This window comes from Mustela nigripes, chromosome 3 (assembly GCF_022355385.1).
Source record: "Mustela nigripes isolate SB6536 chromosome 3, MUSNIG.SB6536, whole genome shotgun sequence".
Taxonomy (NCBI): Eukaryota; Metazoa; Chordata; class Mammalia; order Carnivora; family Mustelidae; genus Mustela; species Mustela nigripes.
This window is the reverse complement of record NC_081559.1, coordinates 51,828,252-51,844,932: the sequence shown is the minus strand read 5'-3', so window position 1 is coordinate 51,844,932 and position 16,681 is coordinate 51,828,252. Positions and strand designations below refer to the sequence as shown.

General features: G+C 36.0%; 1 protein-coding gene across 4 annotated transcripts in view; it reads right to left on the bottom strand.

Moving 5' to 3' along the window:
• Positions 1-16,681, bottom strand: part of KCNJ3 (potassium inwardly rectifying channel subfamily J member 3) — a 153,969-nt gene that overhangs the window by 122,235 nt on the left and 15,053 nt on the right. The gene's annotated exons all lie outside the window — the stretch shown is intronic.

Here is a 16,681-nt window from a genome sequence, read left to right as displayed (position 1 = left end):
ATCAGAACAATGCAATGGATAGAAATTTTCCTAGGAAATGTCTTTCCTGAACACAACATCAAAACCTTCCTAGGAGAAAGCTCTGTTGGCCTTTGCTCTTCCCCATTCTTTCCACTTGTACCTGAAATGACATCTGAAGGTGCAATACCCTTGGGACCACTCGTAGGAAAGACAGATGTTGAAGATGGCAGCACAGGAAGACTGGAGGCATCTCAGGACTCCAGGAGAGTCTCTGATGACATTCTGGAGCAGCTGGACCAGCCTGACTGCCTGCTCTGAACGTATTGTTACAGGTGAAAAACAAAGTTCCAAGTGTTGAAGGCATTGTTGATTGGATTTTCTACTATTTGCAATCAAATGCATGCCTAATTCATACAATCTTAGTTAGGAGGAAACACTGCAAATATAAATCAAGCTTTCTGATTGAAAGTTATTCTGATTCAAAATTATTTCATTAGGATATGCCTTATAATAAAACATTAACTATTTTTATTCACCCTGTTTTTAAAACCAATTTATAGAGTGCATATTACTCTGACTATATAGAGAGTTAGTCCCCACTCCTTTCTTCTCATGGATGATGAGAAGTCACAATAATTAATCTTTTTTGTCAGTCATTATAGGCCAATATACTGTTTCACGGATGATGGTTTATAAAAGCATTAAGCTACTGAAAAATACTTTAAAAAATATGGTAAAACAGAATGGGGAAAAAAAGGCCTAAGTCAATTCTGAGTTAAATAAGCTGCTAATAAAATAAGATCTCAGAGAGATATTCTAAATGTTGGACACTATATTTAGGTTCATGGTCCAGTTCTAAAGGAACTTAATTAAATGACCATGACTTAGTCAAAGGAAAGGCCCTTACTCTCATTAGCACTCTATGATATTTTATAGCATTTAATTATTATTTAATTAAAGGACAGGTAAAATTCCTGATGTCTGGCTGGCAAATGTAATTGTAAAAATTATAAATTTTGCCTGGAATCCTTCCTGGTATAAATAAATATAATTTTGGGGGCACCTGGGTGGCTCAGTGGATTAAAGCCTCTGCCTTCGGCTCAGGTCATGATCCCAAGGTCCTGGGATGGAGCCCCGCATCGGGCTCTTTGTTCAGCAGGGAGCCTGCTTCCTCCTCTCTCTGCCTGCCTCTCTGCCTATGTGTGATCTCGCTCTCTTTCAAATAAATAAATAAAATATCTAATAAATAAATAAATATAATTTTCAACTCATTCTAGTCATGCTAAACCTGCACTTGTCCATTAAAAATCTGCTGCAATTGAGAAAGCCTTCATTTCTGGTACTTATCAATAAAATGGCATTGTAATTCACATAAGGGCCCATCTTTGGTCAACACTTTTAGAGAACTAATAATATTGGTATATATTATATATGTTAATTCCAAAAGTGTGTTCAACTAAGAACTTTCTATTATTAATGTTTTTGATGATATAGATAACATTTATTAATTTTATTGGGTGACCCTTAAGTGCTAGATAATATACTAAGCAGACTCACTATAGTATCTTAATCTCCACCCCCAAAAAAGAGAAAGAAATAATTTCTACCTCCTTTTTTACAAATGAAGATACCAAAGAAAGGGAAATTAATCAACTTGCCCAGAACCATGTAAACACATGGTATATAGATTCTAAAACCAGACTATCTGACTCTGAAATTTATACCTGTAGTCACTGTGTACACTGATTCTCTCAAACTCAATACCCAATCTCTAACACCTGACATATTTTAAAAACAGCAAGCTGATACCATGCAACACCTTCTTCTACAGTAAACTGACTCTTCAAATAGTGAATCTTATTACTAAGCATGACAGATTTGTTCCTGTGGTTTCAGGAATGTACCATAAAAATTCCCAGAAAGTGAGGGCGCCTGGGTGGCTCAGTGGGTTAAGCCGCTGCCTTCGGCTCAGGTCATGATCTCAGAGTCCTGGGATCGAGTCCCGCATCGGGCTCTCTGCTCAGCGGAGAGCCTGCTTCCCTCCCTCTCTCTGCCTGCCTCTCCGTCTGCTTGTGATTTCTCTCTGTCAAATAAATAAATAAAATCTTAAAAAAAAAAAAAAAAAAAAAAATTCCCAGAAAGTGAGGTTAAACCTGTGGTAAATGAATAGAGAAGTTTCTGTAACGTCACCAAAGTTTTGAAAATATATGATCTTTTTGATATTCTCCTTTCAAATTGACATCAATAGAAAGTGGTGAAGAGAGTTATATGGCTTCTCCAACACCAGACCAGAGTGTTTTAAAATACATAAAAGTGAGGACATAACATGGTAGACAAAAGTAAACCACAAGGCTATTTATATAGAGAATAAACAATGTCAAGTGCATCAGTGGTTTCACTGACTATAATTAAACCATCAATTAAAAAAACGAGGCCACAATAAATAACTAAGATTGTATTTTTACTAAACATATATGCAAGGACACAAAATAATATTGAAATTTTGGTGCAACCAAAAGGGTTAAAAAAATACACCTGAAGAAAAATGACATAAATGAAATACTAATAAGTTGAAAATGACATGAAAAAGGGATATTTAAGTCATTTTCATTCATCAAAATCATTATATTTTATATATTATGGAACTTAATGATTAAAAAATATTAATTTACCTTTGCCTTACAAATATGATAAAAAGAATATTATTTATATATTAAAAACAAAAGAATTTACTCAAGAATATTATTGGACTTAGTAAACATAAAGTGGCCAGTTAGGAGCAGAACTGGTTCTTTCTACCACAGTAGCCAGTCATGTAGGTATAAGACTATTCTAAATGCAGTTTTTAAGAGTGCCATGTGTAAACTCTGCACTCCAGAAGTTTTCAATATAACCAAATTCTGAACATGAAAAACTATACAAAAAGATCTATAGTATTTTCTAAACACTGAAAGATACAGCTTTTGAATAAATGTAGTTTATACCCTTTCCAAACATTAATTTTCAGGGTAATCGCCGATCTTTACAGGTAATAACAACTAGTTAATAAAAACGGAAAGTCGAGCGTATTGCCAAGAGCTAGTGAAATAGTTTGACACAGAAAGTTAACTAAATATTTCTAAAGAAAAATATTGTAAACAGAACCAGGAAAATTCGTGTCTTTAAATAGGTGGCACAGGCGTGGGTTAGAGGTGTGAAAAATGGCAGACACAATAAGTTTGAAGATGTTTTCCTATACAGGGCTTAAATTCTGCAATGCATGGTCTACATATCAGGTCTTTGAACCCTTAGGATAACTTTGAGTGATAAGGAGAGGAGAGGATACGTATTATTACCATTTCCAAAATAAAAGTAACTCAAAGGAAAAAAAAAAAAATCTGCACAAAACACCCCATTAGTTGGTGGAAGATGCAAGATATAAAAACTAAAAACAAGTAGAACATAAGTCCCCGAAAGATAATTTTGAAGATAAAACAAACAAACAAACAAAAAACATTGTGTGACTAGTGAATGACAGAGCAGGAATGTGATCCGATCAAACAAGTAACAATTTGAAGGTTTTGATTTTTGAAAAAAAAAAAAAAAAGAGGATATTAGAGGATATTATTAGAGGATATTATTACCAATGAAATTATATTTCTCAAAGGAGATTTTTAAATGTAAGAAAATTATTTTGAAACATGGACCATTAAGCAACAAAAGAGTCTCCTATGGGAAATATTAAAAGGCCAGATGAGTCATTAAAAACTCTTCGGAGTCAGATAATACTTCTCCTTGTCTCAGCTCTGCATTAAAATATATATGTAGGTTCAAAAAAAAGTAACATTTTACTTATATTTATAAAGAATGTGAAGTAAAACATTACATGGGTAATGTAACAGTAATATAGAATTTACTTTCACCCATTATACCAGATTTTATTCTCCCAACCAGTTAAGATCCTCATTTTCCAATTTGAAACCAAATTATATAGGGGCATATCAAAGTTAATGCACAAAAACAAGCAACCTGTTCCTATGGCACACAATTGCTGGCATTATTTCAGAAAATGAGATGAGTCAGAGGAGGCGGCATTTTCCAACATGTTATGCTCTCTTCTCACTTTTGCTTGCAGAGTGAAAGCCACTGCATTAGCAGGAAATCTGTAACTTAGATTGACCTTGATAATACAGCAGGAAAAGATCCTTCAGCCCTTGGAGAAATAGACTTATCTATAAAATATATAAAATGTATCTATACATTTTCCCCCCTAAAACAAGTTGAAATGGATTTGTATCAAAAATAGCACAGAGGGACGCCTGGGTGGCTCAGTTGGTTAAACAGCTGCCTTCGGCTCAGGTCGTGATCCCAGCGTCCTGGGATCCAGTCCCACATAGGGCTCCTTGCTCTCAGCAGGGAGCCTGCTTCTCCCTCTGTCTCTGCCTGCCATTCTTTCTGCCTGTGCTCGCTCTCACTCCCTCTCTCTCTCTGACAAATAAATAAAATCTTTAAAAAAAAAGCACAGAATTTGTCTATAATTGGTACCTACTGAATCGTTACTCTTATAACAACACAGATCAAAATAATAATAATGTAACAGCAATAATAATCATAACATCAACTCTTGGTTAACCTTAGGTGTGCTCATCAGAAGACATATGTATACACACACTGACATTTTGAAATTTCAGATACTCATAGTATCTTTTAATTAGGAATTATTACTAATAGACTAATCTCTGGAATGATAAAATTTGTCATCTTCAAAGTGTTCATCTAATTTTAATATACATCAAATTTCTGAAATTTTTTTCTTCACAGAGTCATAACATTATTTCTTAAAGAACTCTGAAAGACAAATGGGGCATAATTCAAAACCTCTAGAACTACATGTTAAACTATAGAGTATAAATGCATAATTGAATGAGTTCACATATCTTCACAGATTTCTTCTAAAAAATGTTTTGAAATTCCACTTCTAATTTAACATGATTTTTCATATCACTGTGTAGAGGATCTTCAAAAGATGATGTTAAAGACAAATTCATTTTAAATACTAAACTTTTTTAAAAGAATAAATTTGTGCAACAAATTTTGGTTAAAAAAGTAATATAGAATACGTCATCTGATATGTGAAATGTACCTATCATATTGATGTGAAGTGTTTTTAAAAAGCTAAATGAAGTGAGCACGACAATGTTATATATGGTATTATTTATTTTATACATTATAATCTGGAGCTCCTAAGCACATCCTTATTGTAGTTTTTGCTTACCTGCTCAGAAACCTGGCCTACCTTCTCTTCCATCTGATAAACTGAAGTCCTGGCACACTCGGCCATCCACAACCTTCTCTCAGTATCTTTCTGGCCTTACCTTTTACCCACACTTCCTATATCACATGCTTCAGTCCAAATATGAATTTAGAAGCTCTTCTGATAGGTGGTCCCTGCATCTTCACACCCCCAGTCTGTACTCTTTCTTCATAAGTATCTTCTCCTTCATCTTCAGGCATCAAACTTCCTCAAGGGCAAGAGGAAAGTTTACATACTTCAAGTTTTCAACAAATCTTTCTTCATAATATCGCCAAGAGTGGATGCTTCTTCAAATTTCCTTAAGCAACAGATTCCCACCTCTCCTCTGAATTACTGCAGTAGCACCCTGACTGTTGAACCAACCTCGGTTTTGCCTCATTTACTACTTTCTTCATGGTTAGCCAGAATGACTGTTTTTCCTAAAACACGATTGTGATCATGGCATGCCACTTTCCTGCTTAAAAGCCATCTGTGGCTCCCAGTTACTCATAACAATTAAGTGCAAACACATACATGACTTAAAGGCACTGCATTTTCCAGCCTTCATTTATCTATTACCATCATCTAAAACCCCTTTTCCCATTACTCCATATGTACTCTGTCTTTAGCCATATGACTATCACTCAGAACCTAAAACGTAGCAAGTTTTCTCTTTCCCTTATTGTATTTGCCTAAAAAAGGATTTGGCAATGCTGTTCAAGATCAGACAAATGTATAAGGAAGGCATAAATCTCTTGATTGCCCTTCCCCTCTGCTCAGCTCGGTAACTAGCTGATCTGATCTATAACTTCCACCCTAGTAATAGAAAATCCTTGACAGGTCTTAACAAAATATAGTCTCCATCATTATAAACTATGTTAAATTAGAGAAGCCAGAAATGCATTTAAAAAACTGAATTATTGTTAGTAAGGAGAACGCCAGAATAAGAGTCAAACATAAAAGCATATTCCAGACTGTTCCACCAAATGCTTCTGAAAAGATAAGCAAGTTGTTTTACCTCATTGAATCATGCTTTCCATTTCCCTAAAATTTTAACTAGATTATCACTGAGAAGAATTTTATCTCTATAATTCTATCATTTCAATTCTACTATTCAATTGTATTAACAGTTGTTTCAAAAATCATGAATATATCTCTTTTCTCCCCCTCAACATTGTCTGGCTCTGATGACATTATGATTTTCGGTGTAAAGAAAGAAATATGCTTCTTCAAAGCTAAAAGTAGCATATTAGATTCTTCCAAGTGTATCCAAACCAGAGAAGACATCATATCAAGCACATATAATCAAATGACTAATTCTAATAAGAAATAATATTTAACTGGTATCTGTACTACTGGTCTAGTAGAACTCGGAAGATAGGAGGGCACCCTTTAAAGGTCCAGTACCCTTCTATAGTACATTTTAAACACGTTTAAAGATAAGCAAAATTCAGGTTGTTTAGACTGAATTTAAACATATTCAATAACTGAATTAAAAACTAAAGACCGGGGCGCCTGGGTGGCTCAGTGGGTTAAGCCGCTGCCTTCGGCTCAGGTCATGATCTCAGGGTCCTGGGATCGAGTCCCGCATCGGGCTCTCTGCTCAGCAGGGAGCCTGCTTCCTTCTCTCTCTCTCTCTCTCTCTCTGCCTGCCTCCCAGTGTACTTGTAATTTCTCTCTGTCAAATAAATAAATAAAATCTTTAAAAAAAAAAAAAAAAAAAAAAAAAAAAACTAAAGACCATCAGTCTATTCCATAGAATGGACATAAAAAGTTCTGGACCAAAAATCTGTCCCCCATTTTAGCGAGTTAGCCTGAAAAACTTAAGACACCTAAACTTTATCATCAAGGACTCACGTGAAGCATTACCAGTCTACAATTTACAGGCTATAACATATTAAAATCTTAACTACATGAAAAGAAAAGCCATGTATGTATAAGAAGGTTTGCATTTCATGTATAAAAATGCAAAATGGAGAGTAATGAAGCATATTTGAGAAAAGGCCACTGGGAGAAATGTAGAGCAAAGCAAAACCAGGAAGAAACAGATAACACATGTGAAGACATTTTTGGAACCGATAATGCTAATCTGAATAAATACACATATACAAAGAGGCTACATCATTTTCTTTCTACATTCTCTAAGTAGTGCTGCCAAATATGGAAGGATTGGAGCCATTTCTGGGGAACTGCTGAATCAGGAGCATGAGTCAGAAAGTAAACCCTCAGCACAGAGAAAAGTACTTAAAAGAAAAAAAAAAATGTTGAGAGCTCATACACAAATAGACAGACATTCAGTTCATAAGGTCTAAACCTTCTGTAGTCATCAAAGCACCAGGCACTCTTCCCTTCCAAAACTTACCCCATCTGGAAGAAATCTGCCCTCCCAGGAATTCTGATTACACCTGGACCTAAATGTTGAGATACAGCACAGAGTTGGTCCTGCATGTGACTAAAGATGGCTCTGAAAACTAATGGCAGGACATTTTTCATCTTAAATGACAAGAAATCTAAACTAAAAATAAAATTAAACAAAATAAAATAAAGGGCTTAAATTATATTAAAACCTAATTTAGAAACATACAAAAAATTGTTTGACAGTAATTTAAGGGAGACTAAGATGCTCTTTCTCCAAAAGCCTTGAAGATTTAATTATCTCTCTGAAATGGTCTAGACGTCACTGTTTTTTGAACGAGGCAGCAAGAATGGATCATGAACTATTCTCAGGCTTATGAGTATATTTTTGGCAAGGGAGGTTCAGTAAATGCATCCCATACATAATCAACACAATTAAGGTAATGCTCCAAGGATAAGTCACCTTTGAACAACAACAAAAAAATATTTTCCTCCTTACTACTCTGCCCCAGACAATACCTTCTTGATTTCATTATGGCACCCTGTTATCATCATTAATACATATTAAAATACCATCATTTATATAATAACTCTATATAATGTTTATCTCACTCAACATATTTTTTCAACAGCAACAATCAATGACTTTCTATTTGAATTTCAGTTCTAACCTCTCCTGCGCTAAATGGGCCAATGATCTTGGCCTGATCTTGGCCAAGGATCCAATGGCCCAGATAGAGCCTACCACATAGAATTCACAAAGTAATAACTAATCAAAACAAAGCAATGTCAAATTGTACCTATGATCCTGATTTGTCAAAATAAACTCAGTCTATCTGGATCTCCAGTCTTATCCACTCATTATCACTTTTTAAAAAATATATTTAGATTTTATATTTAATCTCTGCAATCTTTACAAAAGCTATCCCAGAAAACTCTCAGCAGTTTAGCTTTAATGTCTAAGAGCCTGTGTTAGTTTTAGTACACAGTTGTGAGACTGCTCTTTTGAACTTTACAGTAAGCATAATGATATTCTCTCCTATGAAACAATAAATAACCACAGACAGTGATATGGTCTAATGCATGTGTTGCAACTTCAGTGATCAGAATTCTCTCCATCAGCGAGTGGCCCTAACATCCTTGCCTAGCGTTTATATTACATCTTCACACAATGTTCCACAATAGCTGTCACATCTTGTTCTTGCTTATGATGATGAATAGCAAAGCATTTTAATTCATACTTCTGATTTTCACTGCTTTTCTACCCATATTAATTTGCATTTGGCTACACTGATCAGCACAGTCTGAATTGACACAAAGCTTCATCTCTGAAGACTTCAGAAATTTCAAGAGCTAAGTTCTCTTTCCTTTGTATGACATGTCAGTGTGGTAGATTAGGCCAAGACAATGTAGTTGAGTAGTTAATTCAGTAGCTGTAAGTGGCTTTCCTGGTTGCTGGATGGATGCATTCTCAAACTGCAGTGTTCTTAATAAGAATCACCTAGGTGCTTATTAAAAAGGCAGATTTCCTGAGCCACAAACACCAGACATTTTAACACTGTACATGTAGATAAAGCCCAGAAGTCAGTATTTTAATAGGTATACCAGTATACCATGGGATTTCAACATATATAGTCCCAAAACTTCACTGAAAAAATCTCTGAGAATGAGTTAATGTTTAAAGTGTGAAGTTCCCTGTCATTGGACTAAACCGCATCTTACCAAAAACTGTTCTACCCAATTACAATTCTCCTATATCTACATTTAACAATTAGCTAGATTATCTATAAAGTTTGCTAACTTATTTTATTCATATCAGCCATAGGTCAGAGTGTCACAAAATTTGGTCTTACCCTCCCTAGCCCACTCTACCCCCAGTAATTGATCCAGACCAACCGCCTGCAAAGCAAATGAGAAACTTCCATCCTAAAATGCTAGGATTGTATTGATTAAATTCCTTATAAAATGCAGCAGTGAAAATAATCGAGAAAATAACACATGTGAAAATACTATTTTTAAGTATTTTGGGGACTCCAGTGCTGACAAAAGTGGAATAAAGAAAATGGTGGAGTAACTCCAGTCGTGAGTCTGAAAAGACCTAATCCACCATTATTAAAGTAAACTTTTCAATTAAATTGAAGCAGGCATTTAGGAAGGCTTAACTAACATTCCTGACTATTAAGTAGAATGGCCAAATACCCCATTTTGCTCAGGACTCCTGGTTTTATTTGTTTTTATCTTTTTTTTAAGGTTTTATTTAGTTATTTGTTGGAGAGAGAGAGAGAGAGAGCACACGTGCAGGGGGGAGCAGCAGGCAGAGAAAGAGGTAGAAGCAGGCTACCCACTGAGCAAGGAGCCTGATGTGGAACTTGATCCCAGGACCCTAGGATCATGACCTGAGCCAAAAGCAGATGCTTAACTGACTGAGCCACCCCGGCATCCCAAGAGTCCTGGTTTTAGCTCTGAAAGACCCATAAAGACCCATAAAGCTTTCAACTGGGTGAGTTGGCTGGCCACCCTACTTAATGCTTCAGTATTTAGGCATTACATTGTAAAGTACATTAAAAATCCCAGGCGCCTGGGTGGCTCAGTGGGTTAAGCCGCTGCCTTCGGCTCAGGTCATGATCTCAGAGTCCTGGGATCGAGTCCCGCATCGGGCTCGCTGCTCAGCGGAGAGCCTGCTTCCCTCTCTCTCTCTCTGCCTGCCTCTCCATCTACTTGTGATTTCTCTCTGTCAAATAAATAAATAAAATCTCAAAAAAAAAAAAAAAAAAAAAAAGAATGATTTAAAAAAAAAAAAAAAAAAATCCCTATAATGGGGCGCCTGGTGGCTCAGTGGGTTAAGCCTCTGCCTTCGGCTCAGGTCATGATCTCAGCGTCCTGGGATGGAGGCCCACATCGGGCTCTCTGCTCAGCAGGGAGTCTGCTTCTCCCTCTCTCTGCCTGCCTCTCTGCCTCCTTGTGATCTCTCTCTCTCTATTTCAAATAAATAAATAAAATATTTTTAAAGATCCCTATAATGGACCATCAAAAGAAAATTCTGTTAAGTAGGATTTTATATAGGAATGCTCATGAAAATTAAAGCTTTAGATTTAAGAAAGAACCATGGCACCCTAAAGTTTGAGCTTTACTTTGATTCAACAAATTACTGAAGAAGGATCTCTAAAAAAGAGATCAGGAGCATGAGTCAGAATGCAAACATATTCAGAAGCAATAAATGCTTAACAAATATATAATCAATAATTAAGAAGCAATAAATGCTTAACAAATATATAATCATAGACGTTAGGAGGAGGAATATACATTGACATTTCCAATATATACAGATTCAAAATTCATGGACTTTTAACTGATAAGGTAGAAAGTCTTCTAAAACTACAAAAATTACTTTAAGAAGTAACAGCAATACGGGTAGAACAAGAAAACCAAAGAGTTAAACAAGTCACACTTGCTGTAGGTCCTGACTACAACAGTTGTGAGAACCTCAGTGCTAATGGTTTCGAATATGTAATGTGGAAAGAGAGATCAAATTGCCAGTGGTCAGAAGAGAGCCACCTCACTTACAGTTACGACCAGGGGCTTTGCTGATCACTATGTTCTGACAGATCACTGAGGAGTCATGATTAATTACAAGTTAAAAAGTTAAATAGTGTAATGATTAATTAAAATTAATAAAGCTAAGTCGTATAGGGGACAATTAGAGGCACATCTCAATTGTTCCAAGTTGAACTTCTGCTCTGTGATTTATTCATTAGAAAATTTCAAACTGTTTTTAACTAATAAGGAGAGAAGTCAATATCTTATTTGTGCTGTTTTATTTCTTTTTCTCCATTTATCCTTTGGTTTCTTTGGGTGCCTGGGCTTCTAAGTAGAATGAAGAACTTCAGTGGGAAGGATCCTAGGGCCCTTTTCTCCATTCCTGTTTAATCACAAGTAACAGCTTTAAAACCAGAGGATTTTTTTCCATGATTTTCAACAGTCGCATAGTTGCCTGAGCCAGGCAATTTCACGGGACCCAATTACCTCTGGTCTGGTCTACTGTAACAGCCTAATAACTGGTCTGTCTCCGGTCTCAGCCCCATTCAATCCATTCTCCACCTACAACCAGAAGGACTTTTCAATCATGCAAATATGATCATGGCATTTTACTGTTTAAAATCTTTCAAGGGATTTATTGCCTGCAGAATCAGGCCCAAACTATAACTCACAGATAAGTTCCTTTCCAGCCAGTTACCCTCCACCAGTTCTAAACTCTGACCATACCAAATTACTTGACTCAACAAAATGAAGTCTCACTTTCTGACCCTCTAGCCAGAATGCCCAGCAATCTTTATCTTCCTGATGACCTTCTGCTTCTGCTTCCTATCTCCGCTCATGCCATATCCTCTAGGGAGGGTCTTCTCAGACCTTCTTAAGAACAAATCCATCAGTGACCACTATTCTAGCCCCTACACAGCCCTGACACACAGGCCTGTGTAGGGGACTAGAGCATATTTTGTTAATACTCATTGTTACTCAACTTCTTTCTCCCTATAGATGTGGGCTTCTTCCTTAATCATTTCTATACTAACTCACATTTAATATAACATGGATAATCAACAAGCATGTATTGACTGATTTCCTATAAGAAACAATTTGTGACTCAGAAAACAAGCTCTCATAAAAAGAGAGCAACTCTATTAAAATCAGTGAAAAATAACAACTGATCAGAAGTGTTTACTGGAATCTATGAAATACAACATAAATAGCCATAAAAAGAAGTCCTCAATAGGTCTCTGTAGGTATAATAAAGCACATAAGTGATTAAGGTGAAAAATTATACATATATATATGAGAGAGAGAGGGAGAGAGGTATATACATACACAGACACAAATATATATGTATACACACAAACAAACACAAAAAGAAAATTTTTTTAAATTGCATATATACTACTGTATACTGGGGACATGGTTGCTGTTAATAATGTACTAGTTATACAACCAACTTATACATAAAAGGAAATGCAGGCAAATGAGCAATATGAACTGAGAATTCATGAAATAAAACTAGTAGTCCATAGATATAATAATTTCAACCTCATTAGTGATCAGAAAGAATAAAACAATGTCATATTGGAAAAAAAATCAATTGTAATATCCATTGGTGGCAAGGATATGAAGAAATGGGCACCTTCACACTTGTAAATTGTTACCAACTTTCTGGATAGCAAACTTAACATATGCATTAAAAACTAGCAGATTTATATGCCTCTTTATCCAAGAATCCTATCTCTAGGAATTTTTAGAAAGTTGGTAGTAAATAAATTAAAACTATGAACGATAAAATATTTACATTATTAAAAGGAAATACCTAAAAAGTCCAAACTAGGAAATAGCATAGATTAGCATAAAAGAACACCATTAAAACTAATGGTGGAGAATTACAATTTGATGTGAAAGGTAGTAATAGTATATTATACAATAAAGTAAGTTATAAAACAGTACATGTGGCATACTAACAGTATATCTGAATGCAGACACCTGAAAGGTTAATGACCAATAAGGTAGCAGTATAGTGGTTGAAATTAAGAGTAGTTTTTATTTAGCATATTTGTGGGTTTTATTTGTTCTTTAATGAGCATTATTTAATAATCATTTCATAGTCAAAAACAGCTTTTTAAAGTGAATTATAAAAAAAAATATATATATAGACTAAAGAAAGACACCTAGAGGGAAGACTGAATAAATATGGCAACAAAAATGGTATTATTGCAGACATGGGAGCCAAGAGTGAGCATCAGTGTATGGACATTACATTAAAGAAAAGCAGACTAATTTTCTCAGGAAGAAATACATGCATTTTTATATGACAGTCATTAGAGATTTTTGAGCATAGATATATCATGAAAGTAGTGTTGCAAGCAAATTTACTAGGCAATAGTGTGTAACCTGCATGTAAGCAGAGATCCTAAATCCACTCCCGGGACAAGTACTGTGATTTGGAAGTACTATTATCAGTGCTTAAAGAAGAAGTGAATTGAGAGACCTCCATTAGAGAAAGAGGGGCAGCCAGTACCCTGCTCCTTTGGAGCCTTTACTAATACCCATACCTGGAATGCCCTTCTCGTAAGCTCTACTTAAGATACGGTGTTTGGTTTCAAAGTTCACCTTCTCATTGCAGTCTATCCTGATTTGCCTATGCTCCCAACACCTCTTGCCTTGCTTTATTTTTTTCACAGCACTGATCACTTTCAACATTCCAGATGAAACACTTCATTCATATCTATTTTGTTTTCTATTTCCTACATAAGAATATATGAATCTACAAGGGCCGAAATTTGTTGTTGTTGTTAACAAAGGTGTCCCGTAGGGTCAGGAGAGTGTTTAGACTCCAACAGTTATTCAATAGGAATTTGTGGAATGAACAATTGGATCTAAAGAGGGAAGGAGGTGGGGAGTCTGAGATAAAACTACAAACACTAACGGGGACAAACTTTCCAAAATGAGGAGATAATCTGCCTGGAATATGATGATTTGGTATTCGGACAAGCTGACTCTGAATTAAAACAGTGACATCCAAGTAAGGAAAGTGGCCTGGAAGTTAACAATAACTACAAGACCATAACTGGTGAGAGATTTCATAGCTGAAGATAAAAGGAACAGTGGACTTGTATTCTGTGAATACATTTTAAAAAAACGTGGAGGGAGAGGAGAGGATGTAGATGTGAAAAGAAAGAAGGCAACAGCAGAGATTTACATTTACAGGAAAGAGGAGGCGGCGGTGGTGCAGGAATCTAGGAACAACTGGAAAAGATAAATTAGAAGAAGTAAAAAGACAAAGAGAGGGAGAATGGGATGTCTCTGAATCCGGGGAAGAACCTTGAGAATAAAAACACAAATAATGGGTTTTGTATTTTTCCAAAGAGCTCAAAATGTCTGAGAACAAATACAGTCAACAGGATTGTAGGTAGCACGTATGTTAGGTATAGGAGCTTGAGCCACGAGTGGTGGGGAACAGAACTCGCTATAAAGGAGATGGTTTTGGAGAATAAGGACACTTTTCCACACAGACACTCGGAAAGGGAAAGAGAAGATAATTATGAGAAAAGGATAAGGAGAGTTAAAAAATGTATAAAAACTGAAGTGTCACATTCTTTTTGATAGAATAGGTGGCGATGATATGCCAAGGAAAGGATAGGACAGCTGGGACTGGGGGCATGGAAAGAGAGAAAAGGTCTAAAATAGCTCCTACAGGGAGAGAGCCTGGGAGTGCAGAAAAGACAATTAAAAAGACTGCCAAATAGCAGCAGAGAGCAGATTGAAGTTTGAAAGCATCCAGTTCTAATGAGCCAAATCTGCAATGCTGTTTGCCTCTAGCAGTGCTCTCTCTCCTGAGAAAAGAAACCCAGGGAGCCAGAGTTAGAGGCAACAAAGGTTTAGGAATTTGCTGGGCCAATAAAGAAGCAAAGGTTATTCATGAAGAGGTGAAGCTTGTGCTCCTGGTTGGGAGTGAAAATCCAAAATCATTTGAAACAAGGAAGGCACCAATGCCAGAGTCTAATCATTGAGGAGTATTTCCAAGGAAGCAGGGAAAGTAATTATTGTGAGTTCTGAGCTGAAAGCTAAAACTTTCAAGGAAATTAGGAAGCTTCTCATTCCCACCACCACTACCACCACTCCTGCTGAGACTAGAGGAATAAGGAAGAAGCAAATCTAAAAAAAAAAAAAAAAAAAAAACCAGAAGATTCTTACCAAAGGACTGATGTGAAGTGAAATGAGCAACTCGTGCTCCTGTGTGTGCGTGTGTGTGTAGGGGGGTGTTGAGGAAGGGGAGGATGGGTATTACCACTAACACAAAAAAGTCATAACTACCTAAAGTTGTATGCATTTCTAAGGCATTAGGGTTACTCATTTTTAAACTACAAGGCAACCTGCTAGAATGAAAAAAAAAAAAAAGTGTATTTTGTTTATCATACACAATTTGAGATTTTTACCATATAAATACAATCCCAATGCTTTTTAGTCAAATCCCAGTGCTTCCCATTGGCTCAACACAGTCATCTGTAGTGCAGAGATGGCCTCTCCACCTCTCTGACTTCTCACTCCACTCTCCACATCATTCACTCGGCTCCAACCACTTCTGCCTATTTTTAGTTTCTGGAAAAATCTAACTGATTCCCAATGAAGGACCCTTGCCAATCATACTGTTCTCCCAGACAGGACCAAGAAGGCCTTCTTGACAGTCAGGTCTCTGCTTAGGTGTCACCTCAGAGAGAACTCTTCTGTCAACCCAAAGTGCCGTGAAAGGCACTCTCTTCCATCACCTGGTTTTGTAGTGCTTTTTATTCCTGACACATTTTACCTGATAAAAGCTTGCTTATTTTTTTTCTTTGGCCATCTGCCTCCTCCACTTAGAATAAGACCTCCATGAGGAAAGGGATTCTGGTTGTCTTGGTCACCACAACATTGCCAGCATTTCAAAGACTACCAAGCACACAGTGTGCATTCAATTAATTATTGAATGAATGAATGAATGATAAAACTTAGTATTTTAATGTTAAACATGATGGGACTTTACACTGTGTATATGTTTGTTCCTAAAACTGTGTTCCAGAAAACTGTGTTTATGTGAGATAAAAATGGTATTATTACTATCTCAGAACATTCTAAAATACCGTATCTGTCTTATTATAAGCAATACATATTATGAGAAAGAAAACTTGATTGTAAACAGAAAGATAAAGGAGGAAACCTCCCTGAAGATGAATCCAAATATATCTCAGTAAAGATATAAATGATCAGATGGACATAAAAATATTTCTATTATTTTTGCCAGGATCAGAGAGGTCTGGAAATATAGACAGATTTTACAGAATTTGAACAGTGTGGGATTTAATTAGTTAGGGCACATACACAAACAAAATATCAGATAAATTTTCCACAAAATAATCTTATAAATTATGAGTAATTTTTTTGCGGTTCGTCTTGCTATATTTTATGTAGAAACAGGCTCAATTATGAGGTCAGGAAAAGCAGATTTTAATCTTTTCTCCATAAAAGGCAATCTCAAAATAAGAAATTCAGGCTCCAGTCAAGTTTTCACACTTTCTG